The sequence below is a fragment of the Sarcophilus harrisii genome, chromosome 4 (genome assembly GCF_902635505.1).
Source record: "Sarcophilus harrisii chromosome 4, mSarHar1.11, whole genome shotgun sequence".
NCBI lineage: Eukaryota > Metazoa > Chordata > Mammalia > Dasyuromorphia > Dasyuridae > Sarcophilus > Sarcophilus harrisii.
Genome location: NC_045429.1, coordinates 99,750,372 through 99,770,597, shown reverse-complemented (window position 1 = coordinate 99,770,597; position 20,226 = coordinate 99,750,372).

The window sequence follows — 20,226 nt, the reverse complement described above, 5'->3', positions numbered from 1 at the left end:
GATGATCTTGGTATTTTGACTTTTGTCCTGCCTCCGAACTCTGGAAGAGAGAATGAGGCTGAAGATAGTGCCTTCCTTAAATCTAATTCATGTGCAAGTCAAACACCATCCCTGAGATCTTTGCTCTTTGAAAACAAACAGAAACAAGAACATTAAAGGAACTTGTTTCAGTTATTGGACACTAATGCTTTCAGATGTTCCCTGGCCTTAGTTTCCTACTCCAAACCAATGGCCTCTACAAATCATGCAAGGAGAGGCAGGGTCAAGGTGAGGTCCTTTTTTCCCTTCCCCACACTGCCCCCCAAATAATTAAGTCCCCAGAGATCCTATCCATAGTAGTTGTGGTGGATGAGACAAGGAAATTCTATGATATTTTCAGCTCCAAGATTGATTTGGGCTGGTCATCTGCCAGTTCCTGGCTCCCATCCCAGCATGCCATGCCAGGAACTAGAGTGTATTCCATGTTCTCTGTGATCCCTGGTGCTCTCCTAGTCATGCTAGCTTCACATTTCAGGTTGAAGTCATTAACCTGTGAGGGAATGAACTGTTTCTTCCAATCCTAGTAAGCCTTTAAAATGTGAATGTGTGTTGCCAGGTTGGAAGAGGAAGAGAGGGGAGGTTTGTGGTAGTCCCATTCCTGAGCTCTCCATTGGGAATGAGCTAATTGCCCAAGTAAGAGAGGGGGTTCTGGAGCACTGCACAAGTGACCCCCAAAGCAAACTCTACTCCCCGCCCATTCTGCTAGCCTCCCAAAGGATTCAAGAAAGGCAGAAAGAGAAAAAGACAGGGACAGACACTCGGGGAGAGGGTTAGTCAGAGTCAGATCGAGACACAGAGAATTCAGTGGAATGCCTCGAAGCTCTGTAAACTCATATTCAGGGAAGATGTCACCTCTACGTGCTGTCGACCTTAGACCTAAAGGCAACCAGAGATAACATCATCTACCTGCCTCATTTTACTCATGAACTGTGGCCTGAAACTCTTGCTCAGTGTCATATGGGGAGTAAGTAGCAATCATCATTTGAATTCAGATCCTGTGGTTGTGAGTTTAAAACTTTTTATTTTATTGGTTAATGCAATATAAGTAGCTATTCAGAAAAGCAATGGAAAAAGAAACCCAGAAACCAACTTTTGCCAAACTATATTTTTATTATTTCATGGAATCCCTGGGTGTACATATACTTTTCATACATTTATCAGTCTAGAGGCACACATGTTTATTCCTTTGAACAGTTCACTTGGTGGTATCGGACTCAAATTGTAAGCTAACTTTATAAAGCTCATTTATTTATGAGACTACTCTTAAATTTCTAGTTTTCTTTCCCAAAGGTTCTTCAAATGATTATGTCTTCTAAACAAAGGGCTGGATAACACACCTGAGGGGGGCTGCCTCCCCCAAGGAATTGAGATTCTTGCCTTAAGAATTATTTATTATATACCAGCTGATCCCATTTTGCCTTTGTAGGAGAAAGGGTAGCCTTTCACAATGGAGCCCTTACCTGTCTTTCCAGACTTATTTCATATTATTTCCCATCATACACACTATGACCTTTCAAAGTAGAAGTTGTATCCATTCCTATTAAAAACACTTGAGAGTATAGGAATAAATGGACTTTTCCTTAAAATAATCAGCAGCATCTATTTAAAACCATCAGTAAGCATCATATGTAATGGAGACAAACTGCAACCATTCCCGATAAGATCTGGAGTGAAACAAGGTTGCCCACTATCACCGTTACTATTTAATATTGTATTAGAAACGCTAGCTTTAGCAATAAGAGCTGAGAAAGAGATTAAAGGAATAAGAATAGGCAATGAGGAAGCCAAATTATCACTCTTTGCCGATGACATGATGGTATACTTAGAGAACCCCAGAGATTCCGCTAAAAAGTTATTAGAAATAATCCACAACTTTAGCAAAGTTGCTGGTTATAAAGTAAACCCACATAAGTCATCAGCATTCTTATATATCACTAACAAAATCCAACAGTCAGAGTTACAAAGAGAAATTCCATTTAAAGTAACTACTGATAATATAAAATATTTAGGAATCTATCTGCCAAGGGAAAATCAGAAACTTTATGAGCAAAATTACAGACCACTTTTCACACAAATTAAGTCTGATCTAACCAATTGAAAATATTAAATGCTCTTGGATAGGCAGCAAATATAATAAAGATGACAATATTACCTAAACTAATCTATTTATTTAGCGCTATACCAATCAAACTCCCAAAAAACTATTTTAATGACCTAGAAAAAATAACAACAAAGTTCATATGGAAAAACAAAAGATCAAGAATTTCAAGGGAATTAATGAAAAAAAAGTTAAATGAGGGTGGCTTAGCTGTACCAGATCTAAAATTATATTATAGAGCAGCAGTTACCAAAACTATTTGGTATTGGCTAAGGAATAGATTAGTTGATCAGTGGAATAGATTAGGTTCAAGGGATAAAACAGTCAACAAATATAGCAACCTAGTCTTTGACAAACCCAAAGACCCCAGCTTTTGGGATAAGAACTTACTGTTTGATAAAAATTGCTGGGAAAAATTGGAAACTAATATGGCAGAAACTACACATTGATCCATACTTAACACCGTACACCAAGATAAGGTCAAAATGGGTTCCTGACCTAGGCATAAAGAATGAAATTATTAATAAATTAGAGGAACACAGGATAGTTTACCTCTCAGACCTGTGGAAGGGGAAGGTCTTTATGACCAAAGCAGAACTAGAGATCATTACTGATCACAAAATAGAAAATTTCGATTATACCAAACTGAAAAGTTTTTGTACAAACAAAACTAATGCAGACAAGATTAGAAGGGAAGCAATAAACTGGGAAAATATTTTTACAGTCAAAGGTTCTGATAAAGGCCTCATTTCCAAAATATATAGAGAATTAACTCTAATTTATAAAAATCAAGCCATTCTCCAATTGAAAATGGTCAAAGGATATGAACAGACAATTCTCAGATGAAGAAATTGAAACTATTTCTAGTCATATGAAAAGATGCTCCAAGTCATTATTAATCAGAGAAATGCAAATTAAGACAACTCTAAGATACTACTACACACCTGTCAGATTGGCTAAGATGACAGGAAAAATAATGATGATTGTTGGAGGGGATGTGGGAAAACTGGGACATTGATGCATTGTTGGTGGAGTTGTGAACGAATCCAACCATTTTGGAGAGTAGTTTGGAACTATGCTCAAAAAGTTATCAAACTGTGCATACCCTTTGATCTAGCAGTGTTACTACTGGGATTATATCCCAAAGAGATTATAAAGAAGGGAAAGGGACCTGTATGTGCATGAATGTTTGTGGCAGCCCTTTTTGTAGTGGCTAGAAACTGGAAACTGAATGGATGTCCATCAGTTGGAGAATGGCTGAATAAATTGTGGTATATGAAAATTATGGAATATTACTGTTCTGTAAGAAATGACCAATAGGATAATTTCAGAAAGGCCTGAGAGACTTACACTTAACTGATGCTGAGTGAAATGAGCAGGACCAGGAGATCATTATATACTTCAACAACAATACTATATGATGACCAGTTCTGATGGATCAGGCCATCCTCAGCAACGAGATCAACCAAATCATTTCTAATGGAGCAGTAATGAACTGAACTAGCTATGCCCAGAAAAAGAACTCTGGGAGATGACTAAAAACCATTACATTGAATTCCCCACCCCCATATTTATGCACACATGCATTTTTGATTTCCTTCACAAGCTAATTGTACAATATTTCAGAGTCTGATTCTTTTTCTACAGCAAAATAATGTTTTGGTCATGTATACTTATTGTGTATCTAAGTTATATTTTAATATATTTAACATCTACTGGTCATCCTGCCATCTAGGGAGGGGTGGGGTAAGAGGTGAAAAATTGGAACAAGAGGTTTGGCAATTGTTAATGCTGTAAAGTTACCCATGTATATATCCTGTAATTAAAAGGCTATTAAATAAAAAAAAAAAAAAAAAAAAACAAAGTAGAAGTTGTTCCCCACTAACTTGACATTCCATCTTTGGTCCTCCTTTTGCTATTAAGGAACTTTGTTTAAGCAGCTGCCCTGCTTCTGAACCCCAATTTCCTGTAATATGAGTGATTTCAATTAGATTAACATTTAAAAATCTGCTTTGCAAAAGTCTACAGTGTTCTGAGTGCCTTTTTATAGGACTGACCCTCTTCTGTGAAATATATCCCTCCCTCACTTTTGCCAATTAGTATTCTTTTTTTTATTCATTTGTTTCAATTGTGACTGACTTTTCATGATCCCATTTGGGGTTTTCTTAACAAAGATACTGGAGTGTTTTGCCATTTCCTTCTCCAGTTCATTTTACAGATAAGGAAACTGAGGCAGACAATTAAGGGACTTGCCTAGAGTCACATAGTATGTGAGGCCAGATTAGAACTTATAAAGATTTGACTTCTACCCCAACACCTTGCCACTGGATCCCCTAAATGCCTCAATTAAAATTCTTAGCTTTCGTCAACCCTCGGCTTAGCAGCTACTTGTCTAGATAAAGCCTCAGCTGGCTGCCTTCCAGTTGCTCAAGCTCTGGCCAATACTAAAGTTATCTTACATTTGCTTAATATGGACTTACTGTCTCTGCTGTTAGACTGTAAGCTCTTTGAGGGTTGACGCTGGTTTTTCAATCTTGTCTTTGATCTTCAGTGCTCAGTCTTTTATTCTGGAAGTTGTATTTCACATTTCATAAACTTATTAAATTGAATCAGTCCCTTTTTTTTTTACATGAATGTATCAAAGTGACTTTTTCATGCTCATATAGACAGTATGTGAAAGCTGGGACTCTTGAGTCGTTAAACCCCTTACATTAAGTGGGCTTTAGGGGAACAAACACAGTCCTAGGCAAAGAGCTGCGGAGGATTCGTGATCCATGAATCTAAGTGGGCCTTCTGGTATGGCTCACCTCATGTACAGGTTCTATGTTGGGCATCTTTCCTTGTCCATCTCATCTAAGTCAGCTGTATCCTAGTATTGATGGATATATATATATATATATATGTGTGTGTGTGTATTTAATATATATACATTTATATATTATATAAGTTTTTAGGACTTTCAGATCATGTAATCCTCTTAATTTCTCAGATGAGGAAATTGAAACCCTGTTTATTGTCCATATCTATACAGATAATATGTATCACAAGAGAAGGGATTTGAATCCAGTGCTCCGCCCCAGACCCCATCTTATTTCCCCCAGACCCCATTTCTACTCCTGACCCTCTCACTAAGTCCTTGTCTTGGTATCCTAGGGCAGCTAGATGGCACGATGGATAGGGCACCAGAGCTAGAGTCAAAAAAGACTTGGAGTTCAAATCTACGTCCTCGGACACTGTGACTATGGGCGAGTCACTTAATGAGGATGACAGTAGTGCATTTATTTAAGGATTGTTGTAAGAATCAAGATATTTATAAAAAGCACTTAGTATGGTAGCTGGCACATAGTAGGTACTATATAAATATTAGCTATTATTATCACTCTGGTCCATACACTACTATTTCCAGAACTTGGACCTTGTTCACAAACCATATATTCTATTGTTGGGCCCTTGCTACGGCGTTCTTCTGCTGAAGAGGGAAAAAGATATTTCTTAAAGAATTTATAGTTGAAATGAGGGAAATGTGTATTAAAAAGATAAAACCCTAGGATAAATTTTCAAAGTATCTTCAGAGTGCAGAGGATGGTCAGGGAATGCTTACAAGTCCAAGGCCTAGTGGGTGGTGGGTAGGATGAGCCAGACCCTGGGGCTAAATAGGAAAAGTGGCTGGAAACTAGAAAGACCTGCTGGGGCAGACATTCCAGGGATGTCCTAACAGAGACCAGCAGGGGAGAGATGAGAGAGATGGGTGGGTAGAGGGTCAGAGGAGGCTGTCGGCAGGTCTAGGCAGGTTGCTGGTTTATGGCAAGCAGGCTGGTGGTGGGAGCAGACGGGGGGTACTAAAAGAAGGACAGGAGGAAGAGGTTCAAGTTGGCAGCAGCTGACCCCCTAGGAATTAGTGTGGGTTGATGGGCAGGACCTCTAGTCTTAGAAAATGGGTAAGAGGGAGGGCGCCAAGTTATCTACAGTAGGGGAAGGGAAGGGCAAATTGGGGATCTTGTTCCTGTGATACAGGGTGGGGGATATAGTCATAATGGACAATGCAAGATCAAAGTTATGACATTCAGAGTAAGATCAGCAAGAATGACTGGCTGCTGAACTCCCTGAACCACAGAATCTGAATCTAGTATCCCTGACTAGAGATTGTATTGAGTTTAGAATCTAGGGTAATTCATTTTTTTATTATAGCTTTTTATTTTCAAAACATCTGTATGGATAATTTAACCTTGTAAAACCTTGTGTTACAGATCTTTTCCCTTCTTTCCCCTCATCCCCTTCCCTAGACAGCAAGTAATCCAATGTATGTTAAACAAGTGCAATTCTTCTATACAATTATCATGCTGCACAAGAAAAATCTGATCCAAAATGAGAGAGAAAACAAAATGCAAAAAACAACAAAATGAAAATACTATGTTGTGATAGACTCCTTCTGGGTGTAGATGGCTCTCTTCATCACAAGATTATTGGAACTGGCCTGAATCATCTCATTGTTGGGCAATTTTCGTTTTTGCTGAGGTCATTGGGGTTAAGAATTTGCCGGGGTCACACAGCCAGGAAATGTTAAGTGTCTGAGGTCACATTTGAACTTGGGTCCTCCTCCCTCATGCTCTGTCCACTGGGCCACCTCGCTGAAGGGCATTTTAACAAGTGTGTGTTGAGAGCCTAGGGAACTCTGCTAGGCCCTGGGGAAACTCCCTGCCTTCAGGGGGCTTGCTCTCCCCTGTCTAGCCATGGCCAGTGATGGGAGAGCTGCAGGGACCAGAGCCGCTGGTAGCAGGCAGCCCGGTATGAAGGGCTATGGGGCCTGCAGGGGGCCAGATCCCAAGTCTGACCCACGGGAGCCAGCTCTCTGAGACTCCATTTTTACCATCTAGAAGAACAGGCTCTGTACCACCTGCCTCATTGTGGGAAAGAAAGGGGCTCTGTTAATGAGCTACAGACACATGGATTATATTTATGAGAATGACTGGCCCAGGCTGGCCCAATCTGAAAGGCAGGGGGGAGAATTCTAACAGCAAAAAGATTATTTTGTGAAACAGTGCCCACCCGAGGCGGCCACGTCCGGACTGCCGAGCCCCTGTGATGCTGGGCCTCTGCTCTGGCTAGGCCAGCCTCCCCCGGCAGGCCCGGGCCTCTGTCTGAAACCTCCCCAGCCCGGGCAGGGCCTGCTGGAGCTTGTGCTGCCCTGGCAGAGCTTTTGATAACCCAGGGCCATCGCCACACCCGAGGAAGCATCAGAAGGGAACCAACTAAGCACACCCGTCTCCCCTGCGCCATGAACACCCCTGGGCTGCCCGGCCGCTCCTTGGGCCCCAGGGTACCCCACCGGGCCGTGGCGAGGCTCCCAGGCCCTGCCGTTCCCTTTCAGAACCGGCCTGTCTTTCTCTCCCTACCCCTCAGTCAGCAGTGACAGTTTGTGGTTGGGGCGACGGTGAGGTACACTCAGATTCTGCTTTAGCGGTTTCCATACGGCGGGGGAGGGAGGCGGGGAGAGAGAACAGCAGAGAGAGACCCTAAAAATAGAACCGCAGCAGCACGAGCTGGTGGAGCGGGAGGCGACCACCCCTGGCAAGTCTGGCACATGGGGGCCCTTCGTGAGTGCTGCTGGCCCACTGCACAACTGGCAGCTGAGACTCTGGCTGTAGGTGAGGTTCACACAGATTTGAGCAAGTGTCTCACACTGTTCTTGTGGGAGAGATGAAGAGATAGGAGCTAGATAACCATACAGTTAGATGGATTTGGAACCTGCTGATGTCTGACCTCAGAGTCACAAAGAATGGTTCCATTGTTTGGTTTATTTTTTGCTAAGGCAATTTATTTTATTTATTTATTTTTTTTTTTTGCTAAGGCAATGGGGTTAAGTGACTTGCCCAGGATCACACAGCCAGGAAGTGTTAAATGAATGAGATCAGATTTGAACTCAGGTCTACTGTGTCATCTAGCTGTCCCTACATTTTTTTTTTAATTAGGCAATTGGGGTTATTTTATTTTATTTTATTTTATTGCTAGGAAGTGTTAAGTATCTGAGACCAGATTTGAACTTGGGTCTTCCTGACTTCAGGGCTGGAGCTCTATCTACTGTGCCACCGAGCTGCCCCTATATCTTTTTTTAAATTAGGCAATGGGGGTTGTTTTATTTTATTTTATTTTTCTGCTGAGGCATTAGGGTTAAGTGACTTGCCCAGAATCGCACAGCTAGAAGGCCAAATTTGAGAACTCTGGTTCTCCTGACTCCAGAGCTGGTGCTCTGTCCATGATGCTACCACATAGGGGTCATATTTTTTTAAAAAAATTTTTTTGAATCTAAACACACACACGGACATTTTTCCTACAAACAGCAGAACACAAAAGGAGGGTTCCATAGGAAACCCTGACGTTTGACTTCCTATTGCTTCCTTAATCGGGGTTCAATGTTAATTCAAAGGGAAGTGCCAGTGTCCCTGGCGCTATGTGTCCAAGCATCGATCCCATTTTATCAATGACTTGGATCAGGGGCATAGATGGCAGGCTCGGCAAATGTGAAGATGACCCAAGGCTGGGAGGGGTAGCGAACATATTAGATGAGAGAGTCACGGTGTCATGAAGCTTTGGGCTAAATCTAATAAGTTGAAATCGCACAGGAATAAATATATCGTTTCACTCAGGTTCCAAAAATCGTCTTCACAAATAATGTGATGCTTTGTTGGAATCCAAGATGAGAAATCTGCAGCCAGTTGGCTGGATCTGGTCCACTGCTTAATCTCATGTGGCTTATAGCAAACTGACTGAAAATATAGCTCTATGACAGTAATACTTTTAGCTTTTCAAAAATAGCATTTTAAGTGTACCTCATCTATCTCAACTATTACTCAAATCTGTCACTGATAAAAAAAAAAAAAGAAAAGAAAAAAAGGTAGTGGGATAATATATGTATTGGCATGGCAACCAGCAACTAATTCGCACAACTTGCTCTTGGCCATGAATATTTATTTGCATGTCACATCAGTAAGCATTTATTAAGCACCTACTGTGTTCTGGGCATGTTCTAAGAGCTGTTATGTGTCCCATTAACATATCTTTCAATGCCTTTGTATCACCTCTATGATAAAAATCATTCTTTGTTTGCCTTGCATTGTAGAACCTCCAAATTCAAGGGGGTTTGATGCAATGGATAGAGTGCTGGACTTGGAGCCAGGAAAGTTCAAGTTCAAATGTGGTCCCCAGCACTTACTACGTTTGGGCCCATCACTTAATCTCTGTCTGCCTCAGGATCCTCACCTATAAAATGGGAATAATAATAGTACCTGTTTCCCAGGGTTGTTGTGAGGATAAAACGAGATAATTTTTAAAACTGCTTTGCAAACCCTAAAGTACTACACATATACAGGTATGTTAGCTATTAATTTCTCTTGCTACTCTACCTTCCTAATCTTCTCAGATGACTTGATTGTGTTCCTGCACTCCGGCACATTTGGACTATGTATGGATTTCCTGTACCTACTATTGAGCTCCTCTGCCTCCTTAGACTGGTTTCCCTGAATATCCCCTGAGCTGCTCTCTACTCCTTGGTCTGTTTCTGCTAATTTCTAGCCGTTGTTGTTCAGTTATTCAGTTTTATCCAGTATTTCATGGTCTTACAGACCACCCTGCCTATGGGGTTTTTTTGGCAGAGGCCATTTCCTTCTCCAAATCATTTTACGGATGAGGAAACTGAGGCAAATAGGGTTAGGGTGACTTGCCCAGGGTTACATAGCTAGTAAGTGTCTAAGGCCAAATTTGAACTTGACTTTAAGGCCCAATGGTCTATTAACTTCCTCCAGTTAATTTCTGGCTTCCTATGTCCATCACCCCAACCTAAAGTCTGGTGACAGTGTCCCCAAACCTATTCTAAGCATATGGAACAACTCAAGGAAAGAAAAACAAATAGGAAAGCAGAAGGCATGTTCTGGGGGCAGAATAGGCCATTTGAAAGGAGTACAGAATTCAGAGAAGGGGGTAAGATGAGATGAGACTGTAAAAACAGGTTTGAGGGCCTTGAAAAACCACACCAAAGATTATTGCTTTACTCAACATGCAGAAGAGAACCTCTGAATATTTTTGAAAATTTTGAGGTTGTGAGTGAAACAATCAGTTTTATGTGTAAGAAAATTATTCTGACAAGAATAATAAAGAAAAATTGAAGGGGAAAGAGTAAAAATGTGGAGATCTGCTAGGAAGTTATTGCAGTAATACAATAGAGTAGTAACTGGGGCCTTGACTGGGACGGTGGCCATGAACTATAAAAAGGAAGGATTCAAGAGGCGTAGAATTGACAGGACTTGATAAGACATGAGAGGTGAAGGAGAGAGAATGAAGAGTCAAAACAAAGTCTAGTGTTGCAAACATGGAGAATCAAGGTGAATGGTGGGACTGCAGAGCCTTCAAAAGGAGAATCAATTTTAGTGGGAAAGGAAAAGCACAATCTCAATTCTAGATATGCTGACTGAGGAAGAGGAAGGGAAAAGGAAATAAGCTTCTATATAGCACCTACTGTGTGCCAGGAGCTGTTCTAAGTGCTTCATAAATATCTCATTTGATCCTCACAATAACCTAGGAGGTAGGTACTATTTTGGTTCCCATTTTACAGATGAGGAAACAGGTAAAGTGACTTGCCTAGGGTCACACAGCTAGTAAGTATCTGAGGCCAGATTTGAACTTAGTTTTCCTGATTCCAGACCCAGTTCTCTATTTCCTGCACCATCAGCTGCTTCTCAGGATCCAGTTGGACATCTAGATAGATGTCACCTGTAGGCACTTGGACTTACAGGTTTGGAACTCATGAGAGAGTTTAGAACTAGAGATAAAGATAGAGGTCATAGTTGAAACCATGGAAGTGAATGACAATCACTGAGGGAAAACATGTTTTCTTTTTTATTATTATTATAGCTTTTTATTTACAAGATATATGCATGGGTAATTTTTCAGCACTGACCCTTGCAAAACCTTCTGTTCCAACTTTTCCCCTCCTTCCCTCCATCCCCTCCCCTACATGGCAGGCAGTCCCATACAGGAAAATATGTTTTCTAATGAGAGTTTTCAAACAGAAATCTGTGAACAAGATAGACAGACAGATGAAAACTATTTCTATATATTATCAACTTCAGGGATCAAGAAAATCTTCCTAGAGAATAGGGCATTTGAGTTTAGGTTTAATAGCTGAGTAGGCTACCTCCTGACAAAAAGTGATAGATTCAAGATAAAGAATGACTCATGTTTTGGGGAATGACTGATGAGGCCAAGCAAATTGTTTTGCTTAACTCTATATACTTGTTACAAGGATTTTTTTTCCTTTTAAATTGGGGCTGAAATGGGAAAAAAAAATACTTGTTAATTAAAAATAATAGAAAATTAAAAAAAAAAAGATAAGAATGTAACCAGGCCAAGATAAAAGAGGACATTCTAAGCATCATGAAAACATCTCATGTTTATATAAATATTTGAGCTAGTTTTCTAACTTTTGAGTATAAGAACATTTTTTCTCTTTTTTATTAAAGCTTTTTATTTTTCAAAACATGCATAGATAATTCTGCAACATTGGAACATGCAAAATCTTGTATTCCAATTCCCCTCTACTTCTCCCAACCTCCCTCTCCTAGATGGCAAGTCCAATATGTTTTTTGTTGTTTTGTTTTTGCTGAGGCCATTGGGGTTAAGTGACTTGCCTAGGGTCAACTCTGCCTCACTTAAATCCAATTCACTAGTGAGTCAAAACGTTTCCCCATGATATCATTGGTCCTCTTTAAAAACACAGGATGAACAACAAACAATAACACATGTATGTGCAAAATATTTTTGCCATCTACAGAAAGTGTATTTGATGGTTTATTAAATTGTACATGGTTCTTGGCTTTGTAAAAAAAAAAACTCTTTCTCTCCCAAGATAGCTAACATTCATAGACTGGGATCCAGAGCTTTAACATTTACAAAATTCTTTCTTCAAAACAACTGTATTAAAAAAAAATATGAACCAAGCTTTCTCCGATAAGGCCTCATTTCTCAAACATAGAAGGAACTGAGTCAAATTTATAAAAAATAAAAAGCCATGTCTCAATCAATGACTAATCAAAAGATATGATCTGTTCCCAAAGGGCTATAAATTCATGCATATCCTTTTACCTAACAACACTACTGTTAGGCTTAAACAACAAAAGAGATACGGGGAAAAGAAAAAGGGAAAATGACCTATCTGTACAAAAAATATTCATAGCAGCTCTCTTCTCAGGGAAAAAAATCGGAAACTGAGGAAATGCCCATCAATTGGGCTCAATAAATTGCGGTAGGTGTTTGTGCTGGAAATGATGAGCAGGAAACAACCTGGAAAGTCCTCCATGAACTCAAGCGAAGTGAAATGTACTGTATACAAAGTAATAGCAATGTTCTGGAATATCCAGTTGTAGATAACTTTGCTATTTTCAGTAATATTATCATCCACTACTATTCTAAAGGATTTATAATAAATCTTATCCATACCCAGAGAAGGAATTGATTGCATCTGAATACAGATTGAAGCATTCTCTCTCTTTCTTTTTCTTTTTAACTTAATTTTTCTTGAGGGTCTTTGTTTTCATTAGGGTGGAAGATCCATGTTTTCTCTCACAATTTGACTTTTATGGAGGTGTTTTGTATAACTTCACATGTGGTTTCTTAATTATGGGTGGAGATAAGGGGGGGAACTGAGAACTCAAAAATTTTAAAAACAAATGTAAAAATTTTTTTTGTTTTGAATTTTAACGGGGTAAAATAATAAATAAAATTAAATTTTAAAAACCTGTGAGATAGGCAGTACAAGCATTACTTCCTCATTTTATGCCTGAAGAAACTGTCCTTATATAGTACTGTATTTATGTATATGTTTATTCTCCCACCATATAAACTCCATGAAGGCAGGGATTGTGTTTTATCTAGACCCAAGCATACTACTCTATACAAGGCTCTCTTCAAATCCCTAGATGTCTTTCTTGCTGTGAGTCTGTAATTTGGAAGGCTTTTCCATTCTTGGAATCCCTTGGTAAGATGGCTCCTGGACAAAGATACTCTTCAATATTGCATTATATACATGTATGAAGGCCTAACTTCAACCAGAAATGTGGGGAGGGGATGATAGTCATCACGATAGACGCGTCCAACAAAAGGCAAAGCATAGTGCTACCACTTGCCATCTGTGTATGGAGATCAGGGAGGTACCAAGGGAAAGAAGAGAGGAAGAAAAAGCAAAACAAAACATCCACACCCAGTAAACAACTTTCTTACTTTACCAGCTGAAGCAGAATTAGAGTTTTCTTTCCCCGAGGGAAGGGAAGTCAGGAAACTGGTGACGTCCTATTTCTGGGCTAGTGAAGACTCATCGGCTCCATTCTCTAATGTGGCAACACTGAGCAAGGTAGGCAAGGGGTCATTACTCCTTGAATTAGCATCAGGTCTCTCCAAACTGCTTCTTTCGGGAAAGAGTCCCCAACGGAAGCCAGAGAGGTGATGATTTCATTCCCTTCTTGCTTACTTTGCCGTTCATGCTCCTTTGATGTAAGAGCCATGAACAAACACTCACCTGGTGCTGTCGGATCATAGGTATTTATACATTTCTTTGAATATGAAAGAAGAGGAGGAGGAGGAAGAAGAAAAAGAGAAAAAGGAATAATTATTTCATCATCATTCTTCTAACTTCACTAGTCATAAGGATGCTTTCAGTCAGCCTACATAAGATACCTTTACATCCCATTATTTTTATCCTACTACATAAAGCAGTTATTTTCTCTTTCTGTGCATTAGTGTGGAGAATGTGAAATATAAAGGAATGATAGGATAACAGTGTGTTCCAGAAACACTTTTATCTGAATTCCATAGAAAGAGATGAGATAGATGAAATGATAATAATACAATAATAACATCAGTCCTCTCTCCCCCTCCTATTAGAAGATAGAAGGAAGAGCTCTTCCCAGAACCTTCATTTAAGGAGGTCAGCCAGATCACTTCCCTCCCTACTCCACTCTGTTGGATTTCTCCATCATGCTCTTTCAACTTTTAAATTCTCTAATTCCACAATTCTGACTAAGGACAATGCTAAGGATGCTGTCCCCCTCCCCCCCAGTCAGATACCCAGTCTCCCTCAGCCCTTTTGGTTTTCTTTTATGTGTTATCTTCCTCTATTAGACTGTAAGTTCCTTGACTGTTGTGTTTTGTTTTTTTATTAGGAACCTTGGCACTTAGCTAGCATGGCACTATATGTCTGACATATAGTAAATGCTTATTGACTGACTAACAATAGCAGGGCACTGGGATTCACTAATCCCAGGTTTTGATTCTGTTATCTGATCATGGGCAAGTCACTTCCCCTCCACTGTTTCTCAATTCTTCCCTTCATGGAACTGGACTTGATTATCTCTATTGTCTCTTTCAGTTGCTAATCTATGATCCTAAATTTCTTGGAACAGTTTTTGATTTTCTTGTACAATAGTTGCATCAGCTTTACACTGGTAATCTAATAATGACAAGAAGGAGGAGAGAAAGATGAAGAGGAGAAAGACAAGACAAAAGGAGGAGGGGGAAGAGAAGGAAGAGGGAGAGAAGAAGAAGGGAGGAGTGAGAGTGATTCTCAACTTGTAATTTCATTTTTATAGTGAATTCCCACTGAGGAAGTGATAGAAGTATCAGTGAAGATCAGAAAGTCCTCTGGATCCTAGAGAGTCGTAGAAGCTGCCTGGGATGTTGACAAGAAAGTAATTTTCCAGGGTCACCGAGCCAGAACATTATAGGTGGGGCTGGCAGCAAATCCATTCCCCCAAGTTATTTCTCCTTATAGCCAGGATTTATTTAACACTTCATAGATACAGAGTGCTTAAGATTTATTATTTCATATAATCAATGAAACAATGCAATGAATAAAGTAAGTAGTGCAAGTACCCATCTTATAGATGATGAAACTGAGACTCTGAGAGGGGAACACAGGTCACACCATTAATTAGCAGTTGAGCAAGGATTTGAAACTTGGTCTTTCAACTAGACCAATGTTCTTTCTCTCTATAGAGCTACTTCTAGACTTCCACTCTTTGTTTTAATGATGATCTCTGCAGCCAATGGTCACACAGGTAGAAAAGGCAGAGGGATATAGGCGTGAGGGTCAGGGTGGAAGAGTCTGGGAAGGGAAGCTAACAAGTATTTATTAAGTGCCTACCCACGATTTCTACCTATCCAAATTTTTTTTGCCTACCCAAATATCTCATTTGACCCTCATAACAATCCTGAAAAGAAGGTACTTAAAAGATTACAGAAAAAACTATATATCTATAACATAATAGATATAAATTTAACAATAACAAATAACAATTTATGTCTGACAAATAACATATGTCTGATAATAACTATATATATAAATATAAGAACATATATATATAAATATATCAGATATAAATAACAAATAATAAATGTCTAATAAAATGTTGGGTAGACCACCACCCAGAACCTGCCTCACTTAAACCCAATTCACTTTCTAGTCAAAAAATCATCCTCCTGATGGCATTGGTTGTCTTTGAGAATGAAGGGTGAACAATACACATAGATTTAAAGCTGGAATGGATCTATTTCAGTTCCTTTATTTTACAAATTGAGAAACTGAGGCCTATGAAGGGGAAATGACTTGCCAAGGTCCCATAGGAAATAAAATTTGAATTTGAATTTTGATTTCAGGATTTGAATTCAGGTTCTCTGACTTCAGAATCAGTGCTTTTTCCATGATAGAAGACTGAGCAGTTGTGGCTGGCTACATGAATCTTTCCACATGGGAAACAATTTCTTCCTCCTTCAATTTTACTGTAGTATTTTGTCTGAAATTCTCCTTTGCTCTCATCCCATTCTATCTTCTATCAGTCACCTGTGTCCATGTCCTTTTTTTTAAGCCAAAGACCACTATTTTTGTTTTTGCGTCCTCATAATTTTGAGAAGCAAAACTTAATGGATAAAGAACTGGCCTCGAAGTCAGGAACACCAGGTTCAAGTCTAGTTTGTGACCCATAAGGGCAGTGGGACTCTGGGTAAATTGTCATTTAACCTCTCATTGTTCTAGGTAACTATCTTAAGCTCTTAAATTTCAGTGAAGATGTCAATCTGAATTGGTGGAAGGAGTTTCCTCATTTGGGAGTTACCTCTTGTGGTGAAATCACAGGTGGGTCCCCAGAGTTTAGCACAGTGTCTTGCACACAGTAGGTGCTTCACTTAACAAATATATAATTAATTTAATTGAAAGGAAGAGGTGGGAACTAGAGATCAGGGTCCTCTCCATTATTTTTTCTAAAAATGTAATTAAACAAAGCAGAATAAATTCTTATTAGACCGAATAGGCTAGTGTGGTTATGATGTTTAGGGGTGGGAGAGAGGTAAAGGAAGTGTGAAGGGAATATTATTGGTATTTAAAATTAAAATGGTGTTAAGTTATTCCCTGGTGTGTTTGTGACAGATCATTAAATCTATCAGATAGCTACTATGCTCCAGGCATATAACTGCAATAATTCATGCCTTGTCTTGCCCTTTCCATTAATAAGGCATGCAGAGTGTTGTGGGATTATTCCAGCCAGAACCAGAATGCTGCCATTAGGTTACCTCCCATACTTCAGAGATCTCAAATGCCCTGCCTGCCCATGGATTCCCCCCTCTGTATTTTTGTCTGATTTTAGTTTTTGTAGGAGACAGGTCAGAGGGCAGCTGAAGCTAGATGGTGTCTTATGTAACAGTAATTCTAATCAGCCAGCCTCTCCATTGTAAAGTCTATTTAATTTGGGGAAAGTTAAAGTCCAGCCAAACTGGACAACTTTCTGTTAAATCTCCTCCATGAAACATTTACAGCTGAAAGTGATCTCTTCCTTTTTGAAATTTCTCAGATCACTTTTACTAGGGACCTCTCTTTTCTTTCTCTTGTTCTTTGGCTCTCCTTCCTTCTCTCCACCCTGTACTCTGTTTAGATTCTAAATTCCTGAAGAAGAGTGTTTATGTCTTTGTCTCTAGATTTCTAGTGCCTAACACAGTATTTTGCACAGATAAATGTTTGTTGAATTGAATTGAGCAAGGCTCATAGGTATTGCCAAAATCAATATACTATGCTTAGTATCCCCATACCTGAATCAAGGCTTGCAATTACTGACTGTTCCCAAATATGCGACTGTAAATCATCTCATTAGAGAAACCATGAAATCAATTGTCATAGTTAAGCTCAAATAATTGTTCTGCCTGCTTTAAAAAATCTTGTCTGCTTTAAAAAAAAAAAACAGATATGTTCATTTCCATTTTGCAAATATGGAAAATGAAGTTAATTGAAATCATCACAGTGATTTGCTAAGGTTCAAACATTAATAAAGGCAAATTCAGGAATTAGAACTTAGTCTTCTTTCTGAAAAAAAAAACTATTTTTCTATCATCTATATTGATTTATTTGTGGTTAACATTCATTTAAAAAACTGAGTTCCAAATTTTCTCCTTCCTCCATCCATTGAGAAGGCAAGCAATATGCTATAAATGAAACATGTGAAGTCATCCAAAATTTCTGTATTAATCATGTTGCAAAAAAAAAAGCAAGAAAATAAAGTGAAAATATATGTTTCAATCTGTACTTCAGAGTTTATCAGTTCTCTCTGGAGGTAGTTTTCATCATGGGTCCTTTAAAATTGCCCTGAATCATTGTTGATTAGAATAAAAGTCTTTTACACTTGACCATTATTAAATATTTCTGTTATCCTGTTCAATGTTCTCTTGAAGGAACTTAGGTCTTCTCGATGCTAACCTCTACCAATTTTCGCTTTCTTTCTCTCTGTTTTTTTCTTATGGAATTAGTGGACTTAGAATTAAGAAAACCTGGGTTGAACAGTACTAATTAGATGATCTTAGACAAATGACAAAACTCTAAGATCCCCCTATTTTCATCAGTAAAATGGGCATGTTGATCACTATACTTTACCTCCCAGGATTGTTGTGATGCTCAAATGAGATAATGTTTATAAAGCACTTTGCAAACACTAAAGTACCACATAAGTCTCAGCTGTTATTATTACAAGCCTGTTTCTTTCTCACGTTTTGGGACTTTGATAGAGACATAACTGGTCATTAAAACAAGAGTTCCAACATACTTTGTTGGCTTAATGTTTCCTGAAGGTGTTGTGAGAATGCCAAAGTGTCCTTGGAAGATAATAAAATACTTCAAGTGAGAAATGAGGGGAGGCAGGAGAAGAATGATGAAACACTGAGATGTAGGACAGGGAAGGAAAGATAAATGGAGAAGGAAAGACTCAAGCTACATGTTATGAGAATAGGGCATATGAGTGTATCAGGGAGAAGGACCAGGAAAGGAAATGTATGTATCTGGTGTCTCTGTCTATGACAGCCATGTCAAAGCTTAGAAGAGCTTCACAGTCCTCACAGCATTCTGAGGGACTCATAGTTGATAAGAGTCAGACTGGGCAATAATGTGGAAAGCATAAGCCTTTGTGAAGGAATTCTTTAATTCTTACCTGGAGAGGCAGTAATAAAAATAAAAAATTATCATCAGTAATAAAGATATGGTGAAAGAGAGTTTGGGAGAAAGGATCCATTCGGGTTTCAGTTGCTGGAGGGGGATAGATAAAACTGGATCTTGTCATTTGACTTTGATTGTGATGATCTTCAAGTAATTCGTGGCAAAAGAGGATTGGAAATCAGTGATGATGCTTGAGAGAGGCTTCTCTTGTGCTCGTAATACAGCTTTGCTGCCTTTCTTCCTAGTCAATCTGTGAGACAAGCAAATCTTGTCTCCTTCACATTAGAGCTGTCCTGAAGAGCAAAGGGGCCATAGATCGTATAGGGAGAATGTGAGTTCACTCAGACCCATTTGATTGGTTTCTTCCTTCTCTCTTTTCTCACTCCTATGGCTCAGGCAAGAAAAATGCTAGGCCTTTATTATTTTTTAAAGCTTTTTTTATTTTCAAAATATATGCCTAGATAGTTTTCAACATTCACCTTTGCAAAACCTTGTGTTCCAATCTTTTTTCTCCCTCCCTTACTCCTGTTGAGCGATAAGGCACCCCAACAACATTTGGGAGACCCCAGGTCGGTGTCCCAGATATGGTGAAAGAATTCGTAGACCCAGTCTCCCAGTTAAGTGGGCAAAGATTCCAGAAGGGAGTTTAGCAAAGAATGGAGGGAAAGGGGAGAGATTTATAAAAATCTATCAGAGCTTCATGATACTTATTTGCTAATTTTATCATTTAGTAGATTTGAGGGGCAGTCTATTCCAGAAACTGGTTATTATTGACTAACAGATTATATCTGCTAATTTTATGGATTCACTATTGTCTCAGGAACTTGGTCAGTAACTGACCAACAGATTATATTAGATAGTAATGTTTTTAAGACCATTCTAAGGCCAGAAGACGTTGAAATCATTGACAGACAGATTGTTAGTACATCTAAGGGAAGAAACACTACTATATTCCCCCGTCAGAGGACCTCCATAGCCATTGACTCTTAGATCAAAGGGTTTCAGCATTTTATTACATTTCTAGGCCAGCAGAGTCACTGCTGTCTCCCCTACATCACTCCCACCCTCTTCCTTAGGAAAAAAGTAATCCAATATATGTTAAACACATGCAATTCTTCTCTATATATTTCCACAATTATCATGCTGCACAAAAAAAAAAATCAGATAAAAAAGGGAAAAAAGAGAAAGAAAACAAACAACAAAAAAAGTGAAAATACTATGTTGTGATCCACACTCAGTACCCACCATCTTCTCTCTGGGTGTAGATTGCTCTATCACAAAACCATTAGAGGCCTTCATTGTTGATTCAAATAGGGATGTGAAAATTTCCAGAAAAGACTGAAAGAAGAGGTTTTAGGCAGGAGGAAGGGGCAGTCCTGACCACATGCAATCAACTGCCTCAAGTCAGTGTGAAGTAGGCCTGAGGGAGACCTGAAAAGGGTTTTTTTATTTTTATTTTATTTTTTATAGTATTGCTGGTCAAATTATCCCCTTTCTTAAAAACTCTTCAAAAACTATTATCCAATGACTAAAGTTCAAATGACTCTGCTTGGTATCCAAGACCTACAAGGTGGTACTA